Source organism: Diceros bicornis, chromosome 11 (genome assembly GCF_020826845.1).
Source record: "Diceros bicornis minor isolate mBicDic1 chromosome 11, mDicBic1.mat.cur, whole genome shotgun sequence".
Taxonomy (NCBI): Eukaryota; Metazoa; Chordata; class Mammalia; order Perissodactyla; family Rhinocerotidae; genus Diceros; species Diceros bicornis.
In genome coordinates, this window is record NC_080750.1 from 48994953 (window position 1) to 49018886 (window position 23934).

At 32.4% G+C, this 23934-nt stretch overlaps 1 protein-coding gene and 1 long non-coding RNA gene across 10 annotated transcripts in view; one reads left to right on the plus strand and one right to left on the minus strand.

Annotated features, from left to right (window-relative positions):
• Positions 1–23934, minus strand: part of FSTL5 (follistatin like 5) — a 688045-nt gene that overhangs the window by 252051 nt on the left and 412060 nt on the right. The gene's annotated exons all lie outside the window — the stretch shown is intronic.
• LOC131411436 (uncharacterized) overlaps positions 1–23934 on the plus strand; it is a 120557-nt gene that overhangs the window by 5745 nt on the left and 90878 nt on the right. For 4 of the 6 annotated variants that reach the window (XR_009221566.1, XR_009221564.1, XR_009221562.1 and 1 more), the window contains exon 2: positions 9901–9989. This is a non-coding gene — a long non-coding RNA (uncharacterized LOC131411436). Of the gene's footprint in view, positions 1–9900; positions 9990–10914; positions 11869–23934 lie in introns of those variants that run through there. The other 2 variants (XR_009221561.1, XR_009221563.1) reach the window with 2 other exon arrangements.

Here is a 23934-nt window from a genome sequence, read left to right on the forward strand (position 1 = left end):
TGAATCTACCTAATTAGATCAATGTTTGGACCACTTACCCCTTTTGCATGCATATTGTCCCAATTCTAAGCTATTCTTTGTCCCTTTCAAAACACATTTCCTCATTCCTTCAACCCTTCCATCCTTTTTTTGGCTTTTGGTCCCCTAAGGTTTACACTGGGACTCATTTAATCTGCTTAACGAAGGTCTACTCTAAACCAGTTGAGGTGAAGCTGCAGCCGATTCAACTTTTCTGCTTTTGTTTGTTTGATTTTCATCTTTCTCTCTCTGTGATTTTCATTTGAGAGGGCAAGGTTCTGGTATAGACATTAATTTCCCAAGTGATGTGAATTATGCCACTTTTCTTAGATATTAGAGTTTGTTTTTATTTTAAATGTTTTATTTTTCTTTCTATTAAATAAAGAAAACTTCAGAGGAAGAATTATAATGAAGTGTCTATTTTCATATATATATATATTTTTTTTTTTATAGAGTTTTTTGTTAGTGTTTGTCTTACAGCCAGGCAGGATTGAGGGAGGCCTACATTCACCCAGTGGGAGGGCTTTAGGCAAATTAGTTAGCCCCTTTCAATTTCTTCAGCTCTATTTATTAATTTTTTTTTTAAGATTTTTTATTTATTTATTTATTTTTCCCCCCCAAAGCCCCAGTAGATAGTTGTATGTCATAGCTGCACATCCTTCTAGTTGATGTACGTGGGACGCGGCCTCAGCATGGCCTGAGAAGCGGTGCGTGGGTGCTTGCCGGGATCCAAATCCGGGTCGCCAGCAGCGGAGCGCACGCACTTAACCGCTAAGCCACGGGGCTGGACCTTCATATATATTTCTAAATTTCCCTGGAAAAAGATATCTGGGAAAGCAAGTATTTAGTCATACAAGAAATTCACAAGTGATTAAGTAAAAGTTTTAGGTGACACACTAACAGTGGCATTAATAAGGCTTGAAAAATATCAGGCACTGAAAGACTGAAAATAGCAAGATTTAAAGGAATTCTATGCTTTCTACTCTCCTCTGTTTCAAAGTCCCTCTCTGGCACTAAAGAAAAACACATTAAATCATTCAGTTCAGTGAAGTGTATCACTGCAAATGATAACAATGTGTAGATGCAGTCCAGAAATCAAACTGAATTATAGTCAGAGCAAAAGTTTCATTCCATGAGAGAGTAACTATGGAAATCAATTAATGAAGCAGCTAAATTCAGCCCTGGGTCATGTGAATCAAGTGAAAATAGCCTTTCTCTCTCTCTCTCTCTGTTTAAATACTTTTATTGCCAGCAAACACTTTAGGACATCATTTTGCATTTTTTTGCTTTCTGTTTTATAAAAGAAAAATCTACAACAAAAAACTACATCACAGAAAATTTGAGAGAAATATAAAATCTAATTAGGAAACAAACTAGCACACATCAGAAGCATTTTGGTACATTTCTTTGGAGTTGTTTTTCAATGAATGGATGGACGCTTGTGGATTTCATGCATGTTTATGTTTATTTTCCCTCTTTGTAACCAGGAGTATACTAAACAAATTTCACAACCAGTTTCTCATTGGCACTGATCAATCTCTCCATGCCAGCTGAATATTAGCCCAGGTAATGATCAGAATTTGCACAAATGTTGAAATCTTATTCATAATCCGCATTTTAAAATGACAAGATCATACTGTGTGGAGTAGATATAACTTATTTAATTATTCTTTTTTAGTGTAATAAATACAGTACAATAACGTACAAGTTCAAACTATAGATTTTCCCTCATTTTATATTTCCTCATCTTAATTTCAAAAGAAGAATTAAAAAGTCAAAATTACTAATATTTTTTAAGTCTCCTCGTACATATAGTCAAATTATTTTGTCAAGGAAAAATGAATTGTACAAAGATTATATATGTATAAAATCTGTTCCTACTTTACCTTTTAATAATTTTATATGTTAAACATATTTAGTACATAATTTTTGCCACACTTAAGGAAAAAAACAGAAAAAGCAAACTACATATAAGAAAGGTCACCCATAATCTTTCTCCACTGAAATATTCTTATATACATATCAAATAATTGCATAATGAGATCTAAATTGTGCTAAAAATGTATTTATGAATAGATATGTATGTGTACATATAAACGTATGATAAGCACATACATATATATAACAAAATATACAAGGATAAGTTGTATCTGTAGCTTTGTAACCTTTTTCTCAGCATGTTAGGCATATTTTTGTATCATTACCCATATTTCTTTGTCTTCTTTTTAATAATTGCACTGTGTTACATTCTGTAGATAAAAAACACTTGTAATTTATTTAATCAGTCTCTTAGTTTTGGTACCTTGGTCATTTCCATCTCTGTTATAATTTATTCTAAATAAATTATAACTTGTGTATAATAGACACCTTTTTTTAAACAAACTATTTTTAGGACAAATTCCTAGTAGTAGAATATGTGAAACAAATTTTGTGACAAATTTAACATTTTCATTTATATTTAAAATTTGATCTGTTGAAATGAATACCAATTTTCAATCTAATAAATTAGACAAAGAATGTGTGTTGCTCTGGCCCCTGCCAGTATTATGCATTATCATTAAACAACACACACACACACACACACACACACACACACTTTGACAATTAAAGAGATAAAAAATTGTGCCTCAATGCTTTAATTTGCATTTTTATCATTATTTATATTATATCCTAATAAAATAATTATATGGATTTTCATAATTATTTAAAATAATGAAAGATTTGAAGCAAACTAAATGTATAATGACATATTAATGGTTACACAATTTATACTATATCCATGATGATTTAGTACAATGTTTAACATTTATTTACCTGCCATACATATCACAAATAATTTTTATGGCAGTTTATGTATGGAGTCATTATAATAATATACAATTCAATTTAACAAATACGCTTCAGTATTTATTCCATTGATCATTTCCAACTGTTATAATTTATTCTAAATAAAGTATAACGTGTGTACAATAGACACCTTTTTTTTAACAAACATTATTTTTAGGATAAATACCTAGAAGTAGAATATGTGAAACAAATTTTGTGTCTTCTTCTTACACAAAACTTTCCAATCTGTGACTAAAATGTATTTATTATTTTCTATGAGCTAATTTATTTCCTTTTATCTTTTGGAACTATTCACATTAAATTTTCCCTAGGATATGAGGTAAGAGTATGAGAATGCATATTGTTTCCATAACCACTGAAACTATAACATTACTTTGAATTAGGTTCAGCTATAACAGTGTAAACAAAAGAATTTATTTACTCCCAGGCTTTGGGGAGAAATCGTCTAGAATTGGTGGCTTGACAATATCAGCAAAAACCTAGGATCCTTCTGTCTTCTTCACTCCCTCTGTTCTCCATCTTCAAAGCCACCTCTTGATCCAAAATAACTATTAACCAGCCTTAACATTCCACACAAACAGAAGGGAAGAAAGTGGAATAGGAGATGTGTGTCTTTCTGGAAATTCTATACCCAGTTTTAAACTTATAAAAAAAGAAGTAATCACATTTGGATTGGTATTGGAAAGCATTAAATTAATTAAGTTAATTAATTAAACCCTTTCTATAATAATTGTTTCAACTAATTGGTTTTTGTGTAACGAACTACATTAAAACTTGGTGGCTTAAAAAAACAAATGTATTCACTCGTGATTCTGTAGGTCAGTATTGCAGCCTTGACTCAACTACTCAATTATTCTTTTCCATGACGTTCCTTTTGCTGTGGTCCGCTGGTAAATGCTCCAGACTGGAAGGTCCGAGAAATCTTCACTCACGTGTGGGTGGAGACAACTCAGTGCTCTTCTACAGAGTCATTCTCTCTCCACATTGGTCTTGGGCTTCCTCACAGCAGAGTGATCACTTGAGTATGGACTTCTTATATGTTACTTCATTGGCATTTTTATTTCACCACATCTTTCTAAAATCTTATGATTTCTCACTTATGGAAATATTTTTATAATACTTCCAATTCTATAGGATTTTTTTCTCTTAGGTTGATATATTTTTATAGATAAGTTAATAGGAAGTATTTAATTATACTGTGGATACAGTCAATGGCATCTTTCTTTCATTGTATTTTCTCAATGTGTTTGCTGGAATCAGGAATAGTACTGCTTTCGTATTTCTCTTGAAGCCAACAGCCTTCTCATTTATACTGCTTTTTAGTTGAGATCTTTAGGTTTTCTAGATATGCAATTACATTATTTGCAAACAATAACTGACTTTTTCTATCCCTGTTTCTTACTGATTTTATTAGCCCTATTGTGGTTAGTTAATTCCAAAATAAACAAATTACTCGAAGTCATGAACTACTTCATTTCATACAGCACTGGGTTTTGTGGGGAAGCATTTATGCCACTACACGCAGCTATATATATCCTGTTCATACTACATCTTTTTAGTATTTTTTAAGTTAAGACTAGGGAAATAAGGAGCAACTATTTTGAGTAGAAAAATTACTTGCTTGAGAAAGTCCTCTTCGCTTTCTTGGAATAGAAGACAGACTTTCCTTTTTCCATGTAAAACAAACTCTATATAGAATAAACTTGATAAGAATAACCTACTTTTTTCTTCATAAGAAAGTAACTTTTATTCAATTATCATGTAAAACTCTTTTAGTTTCTAACGTGTCACACTCCAGGACAATAGATGATAGGCACGTGTGATCAGTGAGCATTTGAAATGTGGCTAGTCTGGGTTGTGATATGCTGTGAATACCAAATATGCATGATATTATAGATAATACAAAAAACATAAAAGATCTTAATAAAAATAACTACATTTAGTACATGTTGAAATAATGTTTTGATATTGGTTTAAGTAAAATGTATTTTAAATTAAATCTCATCTGTTCTCTTTTACGTATTTCATGCGACTACTAATAAATCTAAGATTACACATGTAGTTTGCATTGTAGTTCTGTTCAACAGCACAATTCTAGAGGGCTTATTTTTTTTATGAGATGAAATTCACAGAACATGTAATTAACCATTTTAAAGTGTACAATTCAATGCATTTAGTGCGTTCACAATGTTGTACAATCACCACATCTCTCTAGTTTCAAAATTTTTATCATCCCAGAAGAACAACCTGTATCCATTATGCAGTCATTCTTCATTCTTCCATTCGCTCATCCCCTAGCAACCACTAATCTGCTTTCTGTCTCTATAGATTTTCCTAAATATTTCATATAAAAGAAATCATTCAACATGTGACCTTTTTTGGTCTGGCATATTTCACTTATCATAAAGTTTTTGAGATTCATCCAAGTTATAACAAGTATCAGTATTTCATTTTTAAGGTTGAATAATACTTTATTATGTATATGTACAATTCCTTTACCCATTCACTCATAGATGGACATTTGAGTTGTTACTACCTTTGGGCTATTGTGAATAGTGTTGCTATGAACATTCATGAACAAGTATTTATTTGAGTACCTGTTTTAAATTCTTTGGGATATATACTTAGCAGTGAAATTCCTGGGTCACATGATAATTCCACATTAACTTTTTGAGGAACCACCAAAATCTTTTCTACAGTGGCCACGGCATTCTGCATTCCTACCAGCAGTGTATGAGGGTTCTTATTCTCCACATTCTCTACATATCTCCACTTCGTATTTTCTGTTTTTTGACTTTAACCATCATGTGTTTGTGAAGTGGTATATCATTGTGGTTTTGAATTGCACTTCCTTAATAATAATTGATGCTGAACATATTTTCATATGCTTGTTGGCCATTTGCATATCTTCTTTGGGTAAATGTTCATTCAAGTCTTCTGCCCATTTTTTAATGGGTTTTTTTGTCTTTCTGTTGTTGAGTTGTAATAGTTCTTTATATCATCTGATACAAAATTCTTATTGGATATATGATTTGAAAATATTTCTTCTCTTTCTGTAGGTGGTCTTTTCACCTTACTATTAATGTTGTTTGATGCACAAAATGTTTAATTTTTACAAAGTCCTTTTTATCTTTTTTCTTTTGTTATTCATGCTTTTTGTGTCAAATCAAAGAATACATTGTGAAATTTAATATCATGTTTTTGGGTAGTATTTGAATCTTAACAATATTAAAGCCTTCCAATCCGTGAACAAGGGATGTCTTGCCATTTACTTAGGTCTTCTTTAATTTCTTTTGGCAATGTTTTGCAGTTTCCAGTGCACAAAACTTTTGGGTCTGTGGTTAAAATTATTTCCTAGGTATTTTATTCTTTTAGATAATATCATAAATGGAATTATTTTCTTAATTTTCTTTTTGAATTGTTCATTGCTGGTGTATAGAAGCACAACTAATTTCTGTGTCTTGATCTATTATCATGCAACTTTGCTGAACTTGTTAAATAGCTCTAGTAGTTTTTTTGTGTGTGGATTCTTTGGAACTTTTTATAAATTTTAGTTTTTTGTCTCCTATTTGTATGACTCTCATATATTTTTCTTGCCTGTTTCATCTAGGACTTTCAGTACAATGTTGAATAGCAGTGGTGAAAGTGGGCATTTTTGTCTTGTTTCTGATCTTAGGCGGAAAGCTTTCAATCTTTCAACCGAGTATGATGTTTGCTGTAGGATTTTCATAAGTGCCCTTTATCATATAAAGAAAGATGAGTGTTTTTATCACGAAAGTGTGCTGAACTTTGTCAAATGCTTTCTCCACATTTATTGAGATGTGAAGGTCATTTTTTGTTGTTTTTTTTCTTTCATTCTATTACTGTGGTTTGTTATATTGATTTATTTTCTTATGCTGAATCACCTGTTATGGGCTGAATTTTCTCCCCTTAAAATTCATATGTTGAAGGCTTAACTCCCAGTATCTCAGAATGTGACTGTATTTGGAGATAGAGTCTTTAAAAAGGTAATTTAGTTTAAGTGAGATCTTTAGGGTGGGCCCTAATCCAATCTGAATGGTGTCCTTATAAAAAGAGATTAGCACACACAGAGAGACACCAGAGAGTCTCCAGCACAGAGGGAGGGCCATGTGAAGAGATAGCAAAAGGGAAACCATCTGCAGGCCAAGTAGAGAGGTCTAGAGGAAACTGACTCTGCTGGCACTTTTGTCTTGGACTTCCAACCTCCAGAACTGTGCAAACATGAATTTGTTGCTTAAGTCACCCAGTCTGTGGTATTTCGTAGGGTAGCTCTAGCAAACTAATACATGACCCCTGCATGTCTGGGATAAATCCCACTCGATCATGGTGTATAATCACCTTAACACGCTGTCTGATTTGGTTTGCTAATAATTTATTGAGGATTTTCCTGTTTATATTCATAAATATATTCATCTGTAGTTGGCTTTTCTTTTGGTATTTTTATCTGGCTTTGGTATCAGGATAATACTGGCTTCATAGAATGTGTTAAGAATTTCCTTCCTCTTATATTTTTGTAAGATTTTGAGTAGGATTGGTGATAATTCTTCTTTTAATGTTTGGTAGAATTCACCAGTGAAGATATCTGTTCTTGAAATTTCTTTGTAGGGGGGGTTTACGATTATTGGTCAATAATTTTTTTTTTATTATGGATGTGTTGGGATTTTCAATTTCTCCTTGGGCCAGTTATAGAAATCTGTTTCTAGGAATTTGTTCATTTCACCTAGATTATCTATTTTGTTGGCAAACAAATATTTATAGTGTTCTATTGTAATCCTTTTCATTTGTGTAAAGTTTGTAGTAATGTCTCTATTTTCATTTATTATTTTAGTTATTTGCATCATCTCTCTTTTTCTCTGTTAGTCTAGATAAAAGTTTGTCAAATCTATTAATCTTTTTCAAAGAATCAACTTTTGGTTTCATTAGTTTTCTCTACTATTTTGCTATTCTCTATTTCATTGATCTCTGCTCTAATCTTTATTTTTTCCTTTTTCTGCTGGCTTTATGTTTAATGTGCTCTTCTTTGCCTACTTCCTAAGGTGTAAAGTTAAGTTATTGATTTGAGACCTTTCTTCGTTTTTTTTTTGAGGAAGATTGTCCCTGAGCTAACATCTGTTGCCAGTCTTCCTCCTTCTTTTCCTTTTTTCTCCCCAAAACCCCAGTAGATAGTTGTATGTCATAATTGTACATCCTTCTACTCTATGTGGGACACCGCCTCAGCATGGCTTGATGAGCGGTACGTAGGCCTGTTCCCAGGATCTGAACCGGCGAACCCCGGGTCGCTGAAGGGGAGTGCGTGAACTCAACCACTATGCCACCGGGTGGGCCCTCTAGACCTTTCTTCATTTCAAATGTAGGCATTTAGAACTATAAGTTTCCCACTGAGTGCTGCTTTCACTGCATCCTATGAGTTTTGGCATGTTGGGTTTTTCTTTTTATTCATCTCAAAGTATTCTTCAATTTCCCTAGTGATTTCTTCTTTAACCCATTGGTTGTTTAAGAGTCTATTGTTCAATTTCCATGTATTTGTGAATTTACAATTTTCCTTCCTTAATTATTTCTAGCTTCATTCCGTTGAAGTGTGAAGCCTTCAACTAATATAAGTCTCCAATTGTATTATTATACACTCTCCAGCAACACTGTAGACATATATTGTATAACTGTCTATTTCTTTCTTCATTTTTGTCAATGTTTGCTTCACATATCTCGGAGTTCTGCTGTTTGGTGTATATACATATTTATAATTGTTATATCTTCTTGATGAATTGACACTTTTAGCAGTATATTATGCCCTTCCTTATCTCTTATAACACATTTTGACATAAAGTCTATTTTGTCTGATATTGGTATAGCCATCCTAGCTCTCTTTTGGCTACTGTTTTCACAGAACATCTTTTTCCATCCTTTCACTTTCAATCTATTTGTGTTTTTGAATCTACAGTGAGTCTCTTATAGACAACAGAGTTAATCAAGTTTTTAATCCATTCTGCCAATCTCTGCCTTTGATTTGAGATTATAATCTACTTAACATTTAAAGTAATTACTGATAAGGAAGGACTTATGTCATTTTGCTAATTGGTTTCTGTTTATTTTATTCTCTTTTTTGTCCTTCTTTTCCTCTATTACTGCCTTCCTTTGTATTTAGTTTATTTTTTGTTGTGAATCATTTTTATTTCCTTCTCATTTCCTTTGGTGTATTTTTTTTTTTTTTTGTGAGGAAGATCAGCCCTGAGCTAACATCCATGCTAATCCTCCTCTTTTTGCTCAGGAAGACTGGCTCTGAGCTAACATCTATTGCCAATCCTCCTCTTTTTTTTTCCCTCAAAGCCCCAGTAGATAGTTGTACGTCATAGTTGCACATCCTTCTAGTTGCCGTATGTGGGACGCGGCCTCAGCATGGCTGGAGAAGCGGTGTGTAGGTGTGCGCCTGGGATCCAAACCCGGGCCACCAGCAGCGGAGTGCACGCACTTAACCGCTAAGCCACGAGGCCAGCCCCCTTTGGTGTATTTTTAAAGTATATTTACTTAGTGGTTTCAATGATTATTACAACTAACAGCCTAAATTTATAACAATCAACTTTGAATTGATACCAATTTAGTTTTAATATTATGAATTAACTCTATTCCTATCCAGCTCTTTCTCCCACCCCTCTATTCTATTATTGTCACAAATTACATATTTATACACTGTGTATTTATTAACATAGATTTATACATATTGTTTGATGCATTTGTCTTTTAAATAATTTAAGAAAGAAAAAGGGGAGTTACAAACCAAAAACATAATTCTGCCTTTTATATTTATCTATATAGTTATCTTTGCCATTGATTTTTGTTTCTATGCATGGCTTCAAATTACTATTTAGTGTCCTCTTCCTCAGCCTGAAAGATTCTCTTTACCATTTATTGTAAAGCAGATGTACTATCACCAGGATGCTACAGTTTTTGTTTGTTTGAGAATATCTTAACTTCTTCATTTTTAAGATAGTTTGCTTATATAGAATTCTTGTTTTACAGGGTTTCTTTTCTTGAGCACTTTATATCATCCCGCTGCCGCTCTACTTTCTGATGAGAAATCAGCAGATGAGAATCCATGTACGTGAAAGGTAACTTCATTTTGCTTCTTTCAAGATTCTCTCTTTGTCTTTTGACAGGTTTATTATCATATGTCTTGGTGTAGATCTCCTTGAGTTTTCCTTGCTTCAAATTCATTCAGCTTGTTAGATATGTAGATTAATAAATTTTATCAAATTTGGAAAGTTTGGGGCCATTATTTCTTTAAATATATTTTCTGCCCCTTTCTCTCCTCTCTGTCTATGATTCCCATAGTACCTAGTTGGTATGTTTGATGGTACCTTAGGCTCTGTTCATTTTTCTTCATTCTTTTTCTATTTTTTCCTCCAAAGACTAAGTGATTTCAATTGTCCTATCTTCAAGTTTGCTATTTCATTCTTCTGCCTACTCATATCTGCTGTTGAACCTCTCTGGTGATTCAACACAAAATTGTGGAAAATTTTCCTTTCAGCTAATTACTTTTCAGCTAAAGAATTTCTATTTATTTCCTTTTTATAATTTCTATCTCTTATGGATATTCTCTACTTGTTCATATGTCATTCTCTTGATTTCCATTATTTATTTATCCATAGTCTCCCAAAGATCTTTGAGTCTACTTAAGGCTATTAATTTAAGGTCTTCATTTAATAAATTTAATATCTGGTCTTCCTTAGAGATGATTTCTGCCATTTTTGTTACTTTGTGAATGTGAATTCTTTGTTACATTTTGTGAATGGGCCATATTTTCATGTTTATTTGGATGTTTCATAATTTTTGATTAAGAACTGAACATTTTTAATATTGTAATGTGGTAACTCTGGAAATCACATTCTTCTCTGCCCTCAAAGATTGTTGATGATACTTGAGGGCTATAGTTGTCCATTCTTTTGGTGATTTTCTACCTTTTTTTTTTTTTGGCTAAGACTGTATTCCTTGTCATGCATGATCACTGAAGTCTTTGTTCTATTATCTCTACAGCGACCTGACAGCTAGTGACCTGACAGATATTTTCTTAAGTGTCTGGGTCCAATAAGAAATAATAATAATAATAAAAGATGTTATGTTTCTTTAAATTCTTTTTACAAATGCTTCCTAGGAAGCCACTTGAACTAGCCTCTGCACAGGTTCCACAGCAAACCAACAGACAAATCAACATACAACCTTGATCTCTATAGGATAAAATCTTTATTGTCCACTCTGACACCTGCGAGCCACACCATGAATGTGTGCTGCCACCCCCACAGCTTCCTGCCATGAGGATGGGGAGTAGGGATAGTACCTGTTAAGTGAAATGACAAATGCCAAAATTTATCAAACTTTACCAGCCTCTTTATTTATCAAGCACTCCCCTGGATACTACAATTGTTCAACTAGAATCCAGAGTCCTAAAATAGTTGATTTTGACAATTCTTGTCAGCTCAATAGTTGTTTCAGTGGAGGGACACTTGCCTGCAGCTTCCTACTTCGTCATCTTCCACGACATTCTAGAGTGCAATCTTGAAACCAGTATTGAAAAACAAGAGTCAATAAGAAAGTCTAAAAAACTGAAATTCACAATAATAATGAAAGTTTGGAGGAGAGTGTGGAATAAGGAGAATGAACCAAAGAAAAGGAGAGGTAATTTGATGAAACAGTTTAAAGCTCCGAAGAGCAACAAAGAAATGTGAAAGCACGAGAAATAGCAAAACGAACAGGAAACTTGATTTCAAGTTCTGGGCCTGTCCTTAACTAGCTGACTGTTTTTGAAATATTTAATATCTGAGACCATGTTTCTTTATTTTTAGAATAAAGAAATTATGACTTCTGTAATTCTTTTCATTCATAAAATTTGGAAATTTAAATACAGAAACACCAAAAGTATTAAATTTTTTAAAGTTTTCATTTTAAATCATGCCTGACTATAAGCTATGATGTATACATAAAGAGATGATATTCCATGTAAATAGCTTATAGAAATGTTTTCACTATTAATCACACAATATTCAATATTTATAGAAAATTTAATATGCACTATTTAGTGCTAGTCACACAAAATGGTAAGTCTTTTCAGCTCAAAGACAGACAAAAGCATTCTGAATTCTTCCTCCCCCGACTTTCACCCCTTGTGTTTTCTAGGAGAGCACTGTGTTTCCCAAGTGATAGCTTATGTTCTGATAACTTGGAATCTGCTATATGAATTACAGGATATTTTCAGTCATAATTTTTCATTATTTCATTATTCAAGCATAGAAAGATAATCTACAAGAAACACATTAATACACTCACATTTAAGATATACAAAAAGAATGCAATTTTCACCATTTCTCTTGTGGTGCATAAAATACTGACTTTTTATCAAATACAATTTTATAAATTTACTTTAGTTTGTACACTTATATGCCTGTATTTTTATAATACATATACCATGTTACTAATTACAAGATGATTAAGACAGAAAGATTTCTACTTAAAATGTATGTTTCAATTACATATTCTATTAACAGTGATGGAATTTGGAGCTTCATATTTTTTTTTAAGTTCTAGTTCATTGTTTCCTAAAAACTAGTGCTAAAATTCTAAACTAGTAAACCTTATAGAGGTATATTCCTTATATCTGGAATTAAGACTAAATTAAGCTTGCATTAATTTGGTTAGCCTTTTTATGTAATGTAATTTAAAAGCAATCACCTTTTAAAACGACAAAAAGCATTCTTTAGTCTACAGACTATGTTTCAAGTTTAATAAGTATTTCAACATATGCATATGCATGATTTGATACATTTTTATGCATCAAAGCCTCAATAAAGGAAAAAAAGAATATTTTTCTTAGTGCGATAATATTTATTATCAATGATTTTAATTTCCATTCATATGGTTGACAAACATACTTGGACTTCACTGAAATACATATCTGCATTTTTGAAAATGTTGTCTTAAATGTCATTCTCATTTAGAAAAAATATTAAATATATATTAAAACATCCTTGCAAAGTAACTTTCACAAGTAAAACTACAGCTATTGTTTTTTTCCTAAAAAGAAAACAGAACTATTTTAATATCTGATTATAAGAATTGAGAAGAAACCAGTAAATTATAGTTTTATCATCTAGTGTAAAATCAGAACAAGTTTTAGGTAAAACAAGGTGCAAATTTTACAAATAATATCACTGTATTTTCATAATGACCATTCATTCTTACAAATGGTAAAGTTCTAAGCAAATTGTCCATATTGTCTTTTTTTTTCTTAAATTAAACCATTATATATTTTCTTTTTTTGCTGAGGTATAATGGACATACAACATTATATTAGTTTCACATATACAGCATAATGATTTGATATTTGTATATATTGCAAAATGACCACAATAAGTCTAGTTATTTTCTTTTTTCTTATGATGAGAAATGTTAAAATCTATTCTCTTAGCAACTTTCAAATATGCAACACATTATTATTAACTATAGTTGACAAGCTGAACATTACATCCCCATTACTTATTTACTTTATAACTGAAAGTTTGTAACTTTTGACTCCCTTCACCAATTTCACTACCCTCTAACTCTGGCAACCACCAAATCTGTTCCCTGTTATCTATGAGCTTGGTTTTTTTGTTATGTATTTCTTTCTTTCTTTTTTTTGAGATTCCACATATGAGTGAGATCATACACTTTTGTCTTTGTCTGACATTTCATTTAGCGTAATGTCCTCAAGGTCCACCCATGTTGTCGCAAATGGCAAGATTTCACTTTTTTTGTGCCTGAATAACATTCCATTGTACATATATACCACAAGTTCTTTATTCATTCTTCAGTCGATGGAAACTTAGATTGTTTCCATATCTTGGCTCTTGTAAATCACGGTGCAACATGGGGGTGCACATATCTTTTTGAGTTGGTGTTTTCACTTTCTTTGGATAAAATACCCAGAAATGGAATTACTGAATCATATGATAGTTCTATTTTTAATGTTTTGAGGAACCTTAATATTGTTTTCCATAGTGGCTGCACCAATTTAAATTCCTACCAACAGTGTACAAGGCTTCCTTTTTCTCCACATCCTCACAAACACTTGTTTTTCTTGATGATAGCCATTCTAACAGGTGTGAGGTAATATTTCATTGTGGTTTTGATTTGCATTTCCCTGATGATTAGTGATGTTGAGCATCTTTTCATTACTTGTTGGCCAACTATATGTCTTCATTTGAAAAATGTCTATTCAGATCCTCTGCCCGTTTTTTAATTGGATTGTTTATTTTTTTGCTATTGAGTTGGATGGATTTTTTATATATTTTGGATATTAACCCTTTAACAGATATTTGATTTGCAAATATTTTCTCCCATTCAGTAGGTAGCCTTTTTATTTTGTTGATGATTTCCTTTGCTATGCAGAAGCTTTTTAGTTTGATGTAGTCAACTTAACTTGTTTGACTTGGGTCTTTTTGCTTTTGTTCCCCTTGCTTTTGGTGTCACATCCAAAAAATACACCACAATTGATGTCAAGGAGCTTACTGCCTATGTTTTCTTCTAATAGTTTTATAATTTCTGGTCTCACATTCAAGTCTTTAATCCACTGTGAGTTAATTTTTGTGATTGGTGTAAGATAGTGATCCAGTTTCACTTTTTTGTATGTGGCTGTCCAGTTTTCCCAACACCATTTATTGAAGAGACTGTCCTCTCCCCATTGTATATTCTTGGGTCCTTTGTCACAAATTAATTGGCCATAATGCATGGGTTTATTTCCGAGCTCTCTATTCTATTCCACCAATCTGTGTGTCTGTTTTTATGCCAATACCATACTGTTTTGATTATTATAGCTTTGTAATATAGTTTGCAATCAGGGAGCATGATACCTCTAGCTCTGTTCTTTTTGTTCATGATTGCTTTGGCTATTCAGAGTCTCTGTATTTCCATACAAGTTTTAGGATTATTTACTCTATTTCTGTGAAAAACACCATTGGACTTTTGATATGGATTGCATTGAATCTGTAGATTGCTTTGGATAGTATGGTCATTTTAATAATATTAATTCTTCCAATCCATGAGTATGAAATATCTTTCCATTTATTTGTGTTGTTTTCAATTTCTTTCATCAGTGTCTCACAGTTTTCAGTTACAAGTCTGTCACCTCCTTGGTTAAATTTATTCCTAGGTATTTTATTCTTTTTGATGAAATTATAAATCAGATTGTTATCTTAATTTCTCTTTCTGGTAGTTTGTTATTAGTGTATAGAAATGCCACAGATTTCTGTATATTGATTTTGCATCCTGGAAATTCTCTGAATTCATTTACCAGTTCTAACAGTTTTTTGATGGAGTCTAGGGGTTCTATATACAATATCATGTCATCTGCATATAGTGACAGTTACACTACTTCCTTTCCAACTTGGATGCCCTTCATTTTTTTTTTCTTGTTCAATTGCTCTGGCTAGGACTTCCAATACTATGTTGAATAAAAGCAGTGAGAGTGGACATCCTTGTCTTGTTCCTGATCTTAGAAGAAAAGCTTTCAGCTTTTCACCATTGAGTATGACGTTAGCTGTGGGCTTGTCATATATGGCCTTTATTATGTTGAGGCATGCTTCCTCTATACCAACCATTGTCTTTCTTATTCAAAATATAAGTTAAGGATTTTATAATAAGTCCATGTGGTTACAGAATTACTGATTTGACTTAAATATTTGTTAAACTATTCATTCAGACACGATATTCAAATTATGCTTGAATACATTGTGTATGGAATAAACTGATATGAAAAAGTTCAAAAATGTTTTTATGTTTTGATGTTTGGTATAAGAAATAGTCAGTTGTAATGGTGTGTGATTAGATTGATATTATATACACATTACCTACATCCAAATATATTAATATACTTAATTACAATTATATACTTTTGTAAGATATTTTGTGGGTTATTCATATTATAACATATTATGTAATACACTTCCTTAGTACATTTTTAATATGTTTCAAAGTAGGCACGAATATGTTCTGAAATTGGTGGCATTAGTGGAGTCTTGAAAAATGGAGCATGGCATTTCCCTACTTAAAACTTGGAATGATTTCTCTTGATTTACAAAGTGAAGTAGAAACTACTTTATGTCATTGGAATTGTTTCATGACACACAGCAAGTACAAACACATTGAAATTTAAAAATCTTTTTTAATCAAATGAAAGTTTGTCTGCCTGAAGTTGATGGGAAGGGCGATAGGAACATTATATGGTGACAATCATTTGTTTTTTATTACCAGGTCAATCTAGTTCATTTGAAGTCTATTTGAAGTTGTCTCTCCTAACATTTTCTAATTCCTCTGCCCCACACTTTGTCACAGAGTCTTTTAGGAGGCCCCCACAGATACAATGATTTATTAATGGTCATATATCTGTGGGCAGCCATACAGTCATCTCAAAAAAAAGGAGTGCCATCCCAGGGTGTCACCTTAGAGTGAACTCAGGATTATCTATCCTCAGTACTTTATTTCCAGTGACATCTTAAAATGAGAGAATAAAATCAACCCAGCTAATTGTCAAACTGCAATAACAACTATAGATATGACTATCTCCAAAATTAACAAATAAACATTTTTTGCCAGGCCACCCGCTGTAGAATGCAAAAACAGCCACCATTTATCGAGTGATTTCTCCTGTCATACCTCTCATGTATCCAGATCCTCTTTACTGTTTTGTCTTCCATTAAAAAAGATTATTGATTTAGGGGCCGGCCCGGTGGCACAAGCGGTTAAGTGCGCGCGCTCCGCTGCGGCGGCCCGGGGTTCGCTGGTTCGGATCCCGGGCGCTCACCGACGCACTGCTTGGTAAGCCATGCTGTGGCGGCGTCCCATATAAAGTGGAGGAAGATAGGCACAGATGTTAGCCCAGGGCCGTCTTCCTCAGCAAAAAAAAAAAGAGGAGGATTGGCGGATGTTAGCTCAGGGCTGATCTCCTCACAAAAAAAAAAAAAAAAAAAAAAAAAAAAAAGATTATTGATTTAACTGATTGCTAAGCTCCCCTTGCTTTATGACCAAAACCAATACAAAGCTGAATGAACTCTGCTTCCTTTTGTCCTTCCTCAGAAAAACAACTGATACACAGGTTACAGACTGAATTGTGTCCTCAGTTCACATCTTTAAGCCCTAGCACCCAGCACCTCAGCATGTATGTGGATTTGGAGAGAGGGCTTTTAAAGGTACAAATACCTTAAAATGAGGCCATTAGGGAGGGGCCTTAATCCAGTATGGCAGGTGTCCTTATAAAAAGAGAGAATCCAGGGATACGTGTACACAGAGGGATGATTGCATGAGGACACAGTGAGAGGGAGCCATCTGCAAACAAAGGGGAGATGCCCTGGGAGAAACCAAACCTACCAACACCTTGATCTTGGACTTCTAGCCTCTAGAGCTGTGAGAAAATAAGTTTCTGTCGTTTAAGGCATCCATTCTGTGGTATTGTGTTATGGTAGCCCTAGCTGCCTATGTTCCCCCTTGGAGCAACTTAATAAACCTAAATTTATTCGACTGCAGGTTTGCTTCTGATGGTTTTTATCTGATTGGCTTTATCATCCAATTCCTGAGGTTCGAAGCCATCCTTGAGGTCAGATAACACTGCTTGAAACAAAAAGCCTATAACCTCTCCCCCTCGATAGAGTTTTATTCCCACCACACGTTTAGACCTTTATCATAATAGTCTTTTTATAGGTTGCCTTGTGGGACACTGACTCTCATTTGGCAATTACTCTATTTTCCAAACATGAAACAAGTTCTAAAAATCTCAGACCCAATGTCGCTGAACAACTTATGGGAGAAGTAGTATACACCTTTTAATACTTCATGATAAATTCGTAGGACAGACCATCATAAAACACAAGTTAATTTCTCAATTATCTGCTATAATATTGAGATGTATAATGTATACGGTGATCTAACTCGACCTTCACTTTCAGTCAGAGGTCTCCCCCTTCTTTGAATTTGAAAATTCACTACGACATTTATATATTAAAAGCACAAACAAGTTTTTTTTTTTTGCAGGGAAAGAGTTGCCCTCAGCTAACATCTGTTGCCGATCTTCCTCTTTTTTTTTTTTCCTTCCCCAAAGCGCCAGTGCACAGTTGTACATCCTAGTTGTAAGTCCTTCTAGTTCTTCTATCTGAGCTGCCACCACAGCATGGCAACTGACAGATGGTGTGATTCCACAATCAGGAAACGAACCCAGGCCTCCAAAGCAGTGAGAGCACCAAGCTTTAACCACTAGGCCATCAAGGCGGGTGAGAGTGCCGAATTTGAACCACTAGGCCATCAGGGCTAGCTCACAAACAAGTTTTCACAACAAATAAACTCCTTTATTTTTATCCAGCCCACAATTTTCTAAGCATCTTCAACCATACGAAACCCATTCCCTACATATTATTAATGCCTTATGAAAATGCACTTTGGGAATGTTAAAACAAATTATTGGAAGAACTGATTGCTAACTCTGATCAAAGTTTTATTACAAACCTGCAACAAGGGACTAACATCCAAGAAAGATAATTCAAGATTTCTTTTCTGATAAACAGTTTTTATAGGAAGAAAAGATGATTAAAAGACACAGATAAACTAGGTACAAAAAAATAGAATCTTGTTAAGATTAGTAGGTTAATTACAGACTGATGGTTACCTAAGCAGTTTAAGGACAAATGCTGTCAGTCAATTGTTTAACTCTACTTTCAGAAATGCTACCTATTGTTCATCATATGAAACAACAAACTTCCACCCCACCTTATCTTTTCAGGTTTAAGACCATCTTCTTTCTCACCATGAACCACCAGAGGTTTGTTCTTCTGTGCTTTTGCTCATGGTGCTGCCTCTAGAACTTTTTCATCTGACTCAAATTTTATTCTTTAAATTCAGGCATCACTTATTCTTCCAACATAGTCATCTGTCTCTTAAGTAAAAGCCTTCCTTGAGCTTCTGATTTGGTTTATACATCTCTATACTCTAATAGTCCTATTCCTATCTCTAGTATAATGTTTAAATATTGTATTATATTTCTAAATTATATTCTATTATTTTGAAATGATCTTTCCCAATAGGTTATGTATTCTTCAGTACAGATATAACATCTTATATATATTTGCAACTCTATATTTATATTTATAAATTAGTTTACATATAAATTTAAATTTCTATTTATATATTTGTATTTATAACTAAGTCAAGCACAAAGTAGACAGACATTAAATGAATGTTGAAATGAACTAAACCTGTTCATGATAACTAATCAGAGGAGATGAAAACATTTATTTTTATGAGGTGTGGGAAATATTTTTTCCTTAAAAAATGTATTTATATGTATTATCAGTGTATTCTGTTGCAAAAACCAAAACATAAGCTAACAGAAATATTGATTTTAAAAGAAAAGAGAGACGTCGTTAGGAAATCATAGGAAAAAAATATGTCTGTACTATATTAGAAGAAATATCTGTATTTTAAACTGATCTAAGCCCAAGCTGGAAAGGACAATAAGCGTAGTATTTGGAAACCATGAAGGAAATTTATTTTTTGCCTTAAGGTCAAAAGACCTTGGTCTGAATTCCAGGCCTACGCCTGGACTGCTTTGTGGTCTATGATTTGGTCAAATCCCATCTTTTGAATATCCATTTGCTCACCTATAAAATACCAAAGATAACACTGGCCTTGCCAACTGTCTGTACAGAATTACTGTGAATATCAAAAGTTAAAGATATGTAAAAGACTTCATCATTATAAAATATTTTAAAAATTCAGTTTAATAAAGATTATGAGGGTAATTACATCTTAATAAAGATGAAAGGACTACAAATTTTACTCTTCTTTTTTGAATAATAGGTTTATGGGGATACCTAGCATGAATCACTGACTTTATGTGAGTTAGCTGAGTTTAACTTAGAATCAAACAAGGAAGGATAGGAAAAAAATGTCTTACTCCCCTGGCACCTGTTGAGACTTAACTGCCAACATCTATAAAAACATTAGGTAAATACAGTAGTTTAAGAATTGAACATGTTTTAGCTCATAGGAAGTATAAGGAACTCACAATAAGCAATTCTGCAAGTAGGTGATGATTATTTAATTTTATATGTAGAACAAATGTGATCTTTATTATTTTTTATTATTTCTTATTTAATAAAATTATTTCACTTTAAAGGCAGAAATAATTTATCATTGTTTTAAAAAATTTTCTTGAGAATGGAGTTGTTATCTAAAAACATTACTGACTTATCCGAGCTTGCAGACATAATTAATGCTAGAAAAAATTTGGAAACTTAATGTCCAATTGTCAATCTAATGCTTTTCCATTAGGATAACTCTTACTGTAAACAAGAGAGGAAAATTAGTAGGGGATATTACAGGATATTTGCTGATATAAAGGTGTCTCTTATGCTTTTATTCTTCTTCTAGATGTTTGTATCATTTAAAATAATATGTTTGTATGTTAAATATGGTTTATAAATATTTTTGCTTTTTTAACATAAGTGATTTTTAAAGTTAAAATAGGAAAATGTACATTTAATGAATTTTTGAGAGACCACAGTTATCAACACCTGCGATAGATCAATCTGAATGAACTAGCTAGTTTAAGTTAATAGACTAATATAATCATCAGGTAATCCAAATCCTAGATTCTGAACTAGGTTCTCAAAATTAGTCTTTGCAGATTGAAGTCATCTCATTAGCAACATTAACCAGCTAGTAGGACAATCTTTCACTGAAAGGGACGTGAAATAACAGTAAAATATTTATACACACAGTTATTGGTCATCAATTCTTAAATTAACATTACATTTATCAGATAGTAGTTACTGCTGCTGTATAACTTCTCTTACCTGTTCTAATGCATTTATTTAACCAAAAAATCATCTCAGCAAAAAATTAATTTGTTTCTGTCTATAAATTAATTTGTTCAGAAAGAAATACCTTTCTAGAAATGCAAATTGATTATAATTACTAATAGTTACATGATACTTTTCACTTCTCAAGCAAGAAATTTAATTTTCATACATCAGAAGAACATTGTATTGAAATGAACTCCAAATCTAGTTTCTTGGCCAAATTTCCTATTATAGAGGCACAACATGCACATTATTGAGAAATTATATTTATGCAATTAATGACTAGGTTATTTTGTTATTAAGAAACAAAATTTATGAAGATACATTTAGGAGAAGATATGTGAGTTGAAAAGGAAAAAATATGATAAAACTTTGAAATTGAACCTCATTCATTTTGTTACAAATGTCTCAATGGCATAAAAATTTTTAAAGCATAAAGATTGAAGTATACACTACATATAATGCTTCTAATGAATTAACACAGCTTATTAATGAAAATGAAACTATTTAATATGTCTATTCCAAAATCTTATGTCAAAGTTTCCTCACAAAACCTTGCTATTTCAATATCATGCTGCCAAATAGAGTGATATATTAAAATATTTAATTTGCTAACACATTTTGTTCTCCTAATTTTGTAAGTTTAATTTTACTACGTAATGGAAAACAAGCATTACTAATCATACTTTAATAGTGATAAAAAATAAGAGAATATAGTCTATTGTACAAATGGAGAAGATAAAAAATCTTTGACAGAATTTCATCTCTAGACAGAGCTTTTGATTCATTGATACTTGGGATTTAAGCCTGATTAACATGGAAAAAGAGATAAAGATAAACAAAACCCTAGCAACTAATAGATATTCATTTCCCTCGCAAAAACATCTTCCAATATTTGTAAAAGTATGGTTCATCAGTTATAGAAATTTAATGTCTGCCTGCAAAATTCCAGATTTTAGACAGCTCAAGTGAGCACATTTCATTAGAATGTGGAATTTTACAGCTGAAGGGAAAGTTTGACGCTTCCCATCTCCTTCATTAAAACTTAGGCACAGAAGGTACCCAGAGTCTTGTCCCAAATTCAGAGAAGAAAAGATTGTAAATCTTGTCTCCCTTGTACCAGGTCTAGATCTCTTTCCTATTACATTTTTTTTTTTTCACTGTTGTCTACTTCAGAAAACTACAGACCTCTCAAAGTTTAAGTTTATATAAAATTAATTAATCCTCTGTACTATATTACTCCTTTACTTAGAATTTACCTAAAATAGGAGGTACTTGTTTTATAGTTTATAATTGTGCTCAATATTTTCTAAAATAACACTGCTCTTTAACAGAATATTTTCCATACTTAATGCATAATCGTACTTAAATACATTAAAGACGTTAACAACAACAACAAAAAGATAATCAAAATAAGAAACCCAAAACTTGAACAAGTGTGAGCCCTGAGTCAGAGAGAAACAGTTCTATTGTTGGATGTCCCTCTTAAAGTTGTTTCATGCCATACACATCATGTAAAGCCTAAGTTTTTTAGTTTTTACTTATACCAAATAAGGTCATGTATATAAATTATTTTTAAAGTTTTCCAATAAAAAATACCATCATTTTATGAGCCAATCCTGATGGCCTTGTGGTTAAAGTTCAGCCCTCACCACTTCAGAGGCCCGGGTTCACGTCCTGGTCACCTGTCTGTCAGCAGCCATGCTGTGGTGGTGGCTCACGCAGAAGAACTAGAACAACTTACAACTAGCATATACAACTATGTACTGGGGCTTTGGGGAGGGAAAAAAAAAAAAGAAGATTGGCACCAGCTGTTAGCTCAGGGAGAATCTTTCCCTGAAAAAAAAAGAAAATATACCATCATTTTATGTTTGCTTCCTTTTTCTGGCTATGACTTTGTTGTCTAATATTTTTCCTCATTTCTAATGATCATGTATTTCTTTTAGTAATTGGGGAAAGGGAAATGAATAGTAGAATAGAAAGAAAAAGTACTTTATCTTATTGTTTGCCTGCCAGGCACAAACATGATGCTGATTCTAGATCTAAAGAAATACATACTAGGAATATTTCTTCTAAATAGACTTTTTCCATATATTGAATTCACATTAAGCTGTGTACAATATTAAATAGAATATTTATGAAATGTCAAATGTAAGATAATGCTAATAATTTGCTTTTTCTTAGTGTAGTTTATCATAATGTTCTCATATCATTTAAATATATGAAAAATCCAGTATGCATTGGTTATTTATAATCTAAAGTGACACGAAAATTTGCCATGTTTTGCCTCCAACATGTCTGTTGCTGTTTTTCATAACATAGCTTGAACAATTTCAGTGGGCCTGTGGCAACTTTTATTTTATAAATAAAAATTTATTCTACTTCTATTATTTTACATATATTCATTTAACTTTTAACATATTTCAGAGAATTTTTTAAAAATCTATTTTGATACTCATTTCAAAGACATAGATAAATGAACATAAATTTGAGAAATACATCCTATTTTTAACATAATCTAATTGCATCATCAAATGAATTATTTAAACTACATTAGATTCCATTTAATTAAAAGTCTTCTCATGGAATATGTGTTAAGAAAGATAAGAAATTAACGAGAGATACAATAAACTCCCAAATACATGTGATATAAATGATGATAATATTAAATTAGAAAAGTAATAATGTTGATTATATTTTAGTCATTTGTTTTTAAACCTTTAAAGCAGAACAGGAAATAGAAAACAATGTTAACATTTTAATGGGAATAGTAGCGGCACTAATAGTCAAGATCATTTCAATAGTATCTATTTCAAAAACTTTTAATATTCTAAGTCATATGCTTTTTAGAATATAATGAATAAATGATAATTAGTTGGTTAGTTTAAGAACATCAGCACATCAGTTATGGTTAAATAGCAAACTTAGCTCAAAATGGCTTGAACAAAAATGGAAATAAGTGCTTTATACCAGGCAGTTCAGGGCTAGACTGGTCTGGTTTTAGATGCTGCTTGTTCAAAGTTCTCAAACTATGTTATTAAGCCAGATTTATTTATTTTGCTGTATTATCTGCTTTACCAGGCAGTATCAGCAGCTCCAGCTTAATATTATTTTGAGTGCTAGAGAATTCATTAGGAAAAGAATACTTTTCTTTTTCTGTCTTTCTCTCAACGGTGCA